The 6,785-nt window shown below is 60.7% G+C and overlaps 1 long non-coding RNA gene across 1 annotated transcript; it reads right to left on the bottom strand.

Moving 5' to 3' along the window:
* Positions 1-4,447: 4,447 nt before the first annotated feature.
* LOC122239173 lies at positions 4,448-6,463 on the bottom strand. The gene is made up of 3 exons (XR_006218127.1): positions 6,368-6,463; positions 5,587-5,877; positions 4,448-4,611 (listed from the first exon to the last, which is right to left on the bottom strand). It is a non-coding gene; the product is annotated as an uncharacterized LOC122239173 (long non-coding RNA).
* Positions 6,464-6,785: the final 322 nt, after the last annotated feature.

Genomic DNA, 6,785 nt, shown 5'->3' with positions numbered 1-6,785 from the left:
TGCCCCAACCTGACCCAGCTGAACCCCCTTTAACGGCCCAAGAGAGTCGCCACTCGCCATTTACTCAGACACGTGCCAGACTCTTGCTTCTGCTGGAGGAGTTCACCGGGGCGGGCGTGGGCTGGCGACACTGTGAAATCGTGTTCGTGCGAAGGAAACCATTCTGATGTATTTCAACCCAGGAGCTGAATCTTCAGGGATCTGAATCGTGATTTATGGCACTCGGTGCAGATCGACAAACCTTCTATCAGGTGCCCCCTTTGCACCGCGTGCTGACCCTTGGTGGGGGTTGGGTGACCGGAAAGGGCTGGGACGTGGCTCCCTCCCTCGGACGCTCACCATCTAACAGGGCGCAGAAACGACAAGCCAGCACGGACACTGGACGGAAGGGGGCGCGCGGAGAGGAGAGTTCTGGGAACCTGTCTGAAGGTTCTGCGTCCTACGGGGTAACACGTGGGGGAGTCAGGGGTTCAGGAGCCCCCGTGGAACCCATCTCAGGGCACAGCCGGTGGTGGGAGGGCAGGCCAGAAAGAGGGGCCGTTAACGTCCCGCCCCAGGGCCGTGCCCCCTCGGGACGTCGGGGTGTGAGGTGCGTCTGAAGACTGGCTCCGGGCCGTCATTGCGCGGACGCTTCCCTGCCGGCGAACACGAGCTTCCCCTCCTGCGTCTCCGTTTCCTGCCGACGCGTCGTGTCTGGGGTGCTTGGAGTGAGGTTCCCCCACAGCCACAGAGCCAGCCACAGGGGCAGCCCACGGCCCCTCCTCGGGGCAGCGTGAAGTGTGGTTACCTGTTTGCTAAGACAACGTGTTACCTGTTGTCCCTGACCGCACCCCGAGACGTGCAAACCCGTCCCCAGGGGGCTTAGTTTTCTGTTGAGCAAGACAGAAATGAGACGTGGTAAAAGTGGGAAAGGAATCCCTGCTTCCTCTAAATGACACCGGGAGGTGGTGGTCGGGGAAGCTTTCCCTGCACCCCCAGGAAGAAGCGGGTGCTCCCGGCAGAGGCTCCAGCACAGAGAACCGTTGACACCCCGGTCCCGTCTGGAACTCGGAGGAGACACCACTGAGCCGTGAGACCCGTGTAAGAAAGTCCGGAAAATTCTGACTTTCCCCGTGATGCTAATTCGGTGCTGCTTTTTGGAAACATCCATGTTCTTCCAAAAACGTTTTCCTCCGTTCTCCTCTCCCTGCCCTGCCCGGCTGCCCAGGGGCATCTTGGGAGAGCAGGTCCCAGCGTGCGGGCTGGAGTGGAGCTTCCTCAGCACCTCGTGCTAGCCCTCGACAGAAGGAGCGCTCCCTCCCCTCTCCGCACGAGCCCGCCTGCGGGTCCCAGACCAGACGGGGCCCTCATCCAGGCCTGGGACCCAGGTCCTTCCAGAGGCCGGGTGCTGGGTGAACGTCCCGGCTCGTGGTGGGGGTGGGGGCGTCGTCGAGTGGGCTCAGGGGACACCTCAGCTGCCGAGGCAGCGGAAAGGAAGACGAGTGGGGGCCGTGCGGGACTGGAGCCTAGGAGTGTGTCCCGGGGGTGGGGGGTGGGGCTGGGAGCGTGTCCCAGCTCGGGGGGACCCTCAGAGGCTGGGAGTGTGTCCCAGGGGGGCTGGGAGCATGTCCCGGGGGGGCTGGGAGCGTGTCCCAGCTCAGGGGGGGAACCCTGGGGAGATGGGAACGTGTCCTGGGGTGCTGGGAGCATGTCCCAGCTCAGGGGGACCCTCAGAAGCTGGGAGTGTGTCCTGGGGGGAGCTGGGAGCGTGTCGCAGCTCGGGGGGACCCTCGGAGGCTGGGAGCGTGTCCTGGGGGGGCTGGGAGCGTGTCCCAGCTCAGGGGGACCCTCGGAGGCTGGGAGCATGTCCTGGGGGCTGGGAGCATGTCCTGGGGTGGGGGCTGGGAGTGTGTCCCAGCTCAGGGGGACCCTCAGAGGCTGGGAGTGTGTCCCAGCTCAGGGGGGAACCCTCGGGGGATAGGAACGTGTCCTGGGGGTGCTGGGAGCATGTCCCAGCTCAGGGGGACCCTCAGAGTCTGGGAGCGTGTCCAGGGGGGCTGGGAGTGTGTCCCAGGGGGCGTGGGGAGCGTGTCCCAGCTCGGGGGGGACCCTCAGAGGTTGGGAGCGTGTCCCAGCTCAGGGGGGATCCCTTGGGGGATGGGAGCGTGTCCCAGGGGCATCTGGGAGCGTGTCCCAGCTCAGGGGGGGAACCCTTGGGGGATGGGAGCGTGTCCCAGGGGCATCTGGGAGCGTGTCCCAGCTCAGGGGGGGAACCCTTGGGGGATGGGAGCGTGTCCCAGGGGCATCTGGGAGCGTGTCCCAGCTCGGGGGGGACCCTCAGAGGTTGGGAGCGTGTCCCAGCTCAGGGGGGATCCCTTGGAGGCTGGGAGCGTGTCCCAGGGGCATCTGGGAGCGTGTCCCAGCTCGGGGGGAACCCTCAGAGGTTGGGAGCGTGTCCCAGCTCAGGGGGGATCCCTTGGAGGCTGGGAGCGTGTCCCAGGGGCATCTGGGAGCGTGTCCCAGCTCGGGGGGGACCCTTGGAGGCAGACCAGACAGTGGCTTGGGGCCGAGTTAGCCTGGGCTCTAGCCGGCACCGCGGTCCGTGGAGGGCAGATGGTGCTCTGGGACTCGGATGTGTTATTCGGGTGGGTGCACGGAGCAGGGGAAGTACCAGCATCAGGGCTCAGCACGCTTGCCCCCACCCAGCCTAGCAGGTGCTGGCCAAGAATTCCAGGAGAGGGAACCAGGGCACCACAGGTGTTGGGCACAGAAAGGAAGGGGGAGGGTCAGGGGAGGACCCTGAGCTAGGGCCCCAGGCGAGCCCAGCGCTTTCCGAAACCTCAGGACAGGAGATGACATCTAGATCCTTCTCCCGGGTAGGGCTGTGCTTCCTGGGGGTAGCCGAGGGCCCCGTGTGGGCCCGACCGTGAAACTGAGCACTCAGACGGACCAGGTTTACGTTCTGCTTCTGGCCCGTGTCTGTTGAGATCGGCTCGGTCCCCGACCGGCGTCCAGCGTCCCTGCCCCCAGACTCACTGGCTGTCACAGACACAAGGGGCAAAAGTCCGTTGCTCTGCCTGGGAAGGTGTGCAATCAGGGCCGTGTGTCCTCTGGGCAGGGAGGGCGGATGATGACAGAAGCAAGGACGCTGGTGACAGGGTCCTGGCTCAGGCAGCAGGTCTGGAGCCCAAGGAACCTTAAGAGTAGCTGTTTGTGGCAACGGTCGGCAAATGTACATCCTGGACAACAGATCTTGGCGCACGACCCAACGCTGAATGTAGTAAAACGGGAGATGTGGGCTTATTTCTAAAGCTTTCACTAATACTCCTTCAGCTTAGGGGGAAAAAAAAGCCTCGACAACTGCAGGCCTGAGTCCGTATCATCTGCTGATTCTGCCTCCCAAGCAAAATGACGAGCCCTTCCTGGAGGCTCCAGTGGGGAAAGGAAGCACACGGGCTGGGAGCCCTCTGCGCGGCCCCTCGGCCTGGCTGGCCTGCCTGCACCCGCTGCCCAGTGCTCCACGCCCTTCCCGGCAGGTGCAGAGCCTTCCAGAGCCCCCGCTCTGCTGTCCTGCCACCTGGCTGTGCCTCTGTCCCTGCGTCCGTGCGTCCCTGTGAGTCACAGCTCCCGAGGGGAGCAGCCACCGACTCAGGCGTCCCTCCTGGCTGTGGGGTGGCTGAGGAGATGCGCTGCCCGGCCAGGCGGCCGCAAGGTGGTCATCCTGTGCGGGAGCAGCCTGGTGAGATCTTCCCAATCCTGACGCCAGATGAGCTGACAGTGTCTTTGCAACAAGGTGCCACGCTTCCCATTGTTACATCAACAATTTAGATGTCTTCTTTGGAGATAACATTGTGCCCCAGGGAATTTGTTCTTGCCTTTTTTCTTTCTTTCTTTTTTTTTTTAAATTTTTTAAATGTTTATTTATTTTCGAGAAACAGAGAGAGAGCGTGAGCGGGGGAGGGGCAGAGAGAGAGAGGGAGACACAGGATCTGAAGCAGGTTCCAGGCTCCGAGCTGTCAGCACAGAGCCCGACGCGGGGCTCAAACCCATGAACTGTGAGACCACGACCTGAGCCAAAGTCAGACAGTCAACCGACTGAGCCCCCCAGGTGCCCCATTTTCTTTCTCTTTTTTTGAACCCAGGTTTCAGTTTTCAGTGCGCACCTCTAAGGGATTCCAAGCAGCGATCATTCCAGAGACAGGGGCTACTGTTCTCATTTTGAATCTGGGAAAGACGAGTATTTCAAATGGCGTATTTGCAGGCAATCAGCGAGTACGGTTTGTGAGTGTTTGTTTTCTGCATTTTTTTTAAAATTTTTTTTAACGTTTATTTATTTTTGAGACAGAGAGAGACAGAGCATGAACGGGGGAGGGGCAGAGAGAGAGGGAGACACAGAATCGGAAGCAGGCTCCAGGCTCCGAGCCGTCAGCCCAGAGCCCGACGCGGGGCTCGAACTCACGGACCGCGAGATCGTGACCTGAGCTGAAGTCGGACGCTTAACCGACTGAGCCACCCAGGCGCCCCATGTTTTCCGCATTTTTAAGACGCCGTGTGCCTGTTCCGACTGGTAAGGGCCCTTCCCGACTGCATCTTCAAAAACATTTCTGTGCAATAGCTTCTATTATCTGCGTTCTGCGGGAGAGGAAGTCAAGGTTACGTGACTCCCTCCATCATGCAGCCAGTACGTCTCTCTCGCACGCCCGCACACCACATCTTTTTCATTTCATCTTTTTCATTTCTTCACCCGTTCCTGCCGCCAGCCGCCCTCTCTGAGTGTCTCCCACGTCCCAGCCTCAGCTTACACACTGGGAACACGGAGGCAAAAACACAGTGTTTGCCTTTGAGGACTTTGCTGTCTGGTGGGGAAGTTGGATCGGCGATCAAGAACGTCAAGGCAACATGCTAAGATAATTGAGAGCATTTTTAAATTTAAAACTGATTCAGTTCACGTTCACTGAGCAGTTATGGGCACCTCAGTCCGTAAGACACGGCAGAGATACAAAAGTGAGTACGACACAGACCCCTCCAGGGGTCCCCGGGTGGCTCAGTCGGTTCATCGTCCGACTTCGGCTCAGGTCATGATCTCAAAGTCCGTGAGTTCAAGCCCCGCGTCGGGCTCTGTGCTGACAGCGCGGAGCCTGGAGCCTGCTTTGGATTCTGTGTCTTCCTCTCTTTCTGCCCCTCCCCTGCTCTCTCTCTCTCAAAAATAAATAAATAAACATTAGGGGCGTCTGGGTGGCTCAGTTGGTTAAGCGTCCGGCCTCGGCTCAGGTCATGATATCACAGTCCGTGGGTTCGAGCCCCACATCGGGCTCTGTGCTGACAGCTCAGAGCCTGAAGCCTGCTTCGGATTCTGTGTCTCCCTCTGGCTGCTCTCTGCCCCTGTCCCGGTCGCACTCTCTCACTGTCTCTCAAGAAATGAATAAACGTTAGAAAACTCAAAGACACAGCCCCCTCTGCAAAGCGTCCCTGCCTTGCAGGTAAGGTGCACAGACAGGCAGTAGGTCTCATCTTGCAGACTCAGGTGTGTGGGAAATGCACCTGCGTGTCCCTGCTTCCACCTGCTTCTATCCTGGCTCCCGTTGCGGGAAAGCAGCAGAAACTCACCTCAGTCAAGGGCCCTGCCAAGGCTCCTGCACTTGGGCGGGTCCTGGGGTGAAGGTGTGAGGAGGGGTCCACACGGGTCAAAGCTGAGATGCTTTATTCTTTCTGTGCTGCCCCCATGTCACACCTGGGAGGCAGGGAACATTTCCGCTATCCTTGGGCCACAGGTGTGTGTTTATGGAGGGGAGGGAGGTCACCAGGGACGCCTCTGGGAGGCGGGCTAAGGTTCCAGCCACATAGATGCCCCTTCGGGGGACTGGCTGCCTCTCCTAAGAGAGACGTTATCCATGGCACCTGTGGGAGGTGGTAAGGGACTTCAGTGACGGAGGGACCGCTACAGTGGGGCTCAGCGATGGGGGAGAGGGACTGAGCTCAGCTAGGGGCACAGCAGGGACCAGGGAGCAGGTGGGGGCAGTGGATGGAGATTCCTAAGAGGAAGCATCGGGGGAGGGGGGAGTCTGCTAAATGAACTTGACCGACCTGTGCTGAGAACAGCCCTGCATGTCAGGTGTCCAGGGTGGGGATGGGAGCTTTGTTCAGATATCAGGGGTGGGGATTTCCTCACACCGTGCAGGACTCGTGCTAACACACGGCTACTCAAGGGACAAGGACAGAGCGCTAGGCAGGGCCTCCTCGTAGGAAGGATGCAGAGGAACCCGTCTTGGCTCAGGCTGAGTCCGGGAGGGTCTTTGTCCCCCACCCAGCTGCTCTCCCCACCTTCTCTGTCCCCCACCCTCACGGCCCCCCTGCCCCCCCTCCTCTCCCATGGGAGCCACAGGCCCACCTTCTCCTTCCCTTCCTTCGTTCCTTCCTTTCCAGGTCTCTCGGCTGCTTCCTTAGAAGGCTCTAGCACAGTCTCCTTATTTGACTTAGGAAAGGACAGGACAGGGAGGGGGGAGGGGGAAAGACCAAGATGAGGGTGGGGGGAGACAAGGGCAGGGAGGGGGAGGGGAAAGACCAGGACGGGGAGGGGGGAAGACCAGGATGGGGGGGAAGGGGGAGGGGGAAAGACCAAGATGGGGGGGGGGGGGAGACAAGGACAGGGAGGGGGAGGGGAAAAGACCAGGACGGGGAGGGGGGAGGGGGGAAGACCGGATGGAGGGGAGACGAGGACAGGGAGGGGAAAAGACGAGGACGGGGGGAAGGGGAGGGGGAAAGACCAAGATGGGGGGGGGGGGGGGAGACAAGGACAGGGAGGGGGA

The sequence above is a fragment of the Panthera tigris genome, chromosome B3, assembly GCF_018350195.1.
Source record: "Panthera tigris isolate Pti1 chromosome B3, P.tigris_Pti1_mat1.1, whole genome shotgun sequence".
Lineage (NCBI taxonomy): Eukaryota > Metazoa > Chordata > Mammalia > Carnivora > Felidae > Panthera > Panthera tigris.
The sequence above is the reverse complement of the archived record's forward strand: the minus strand, read 5'-3'. Positions and strand labels throughout refer to the sequence as shown.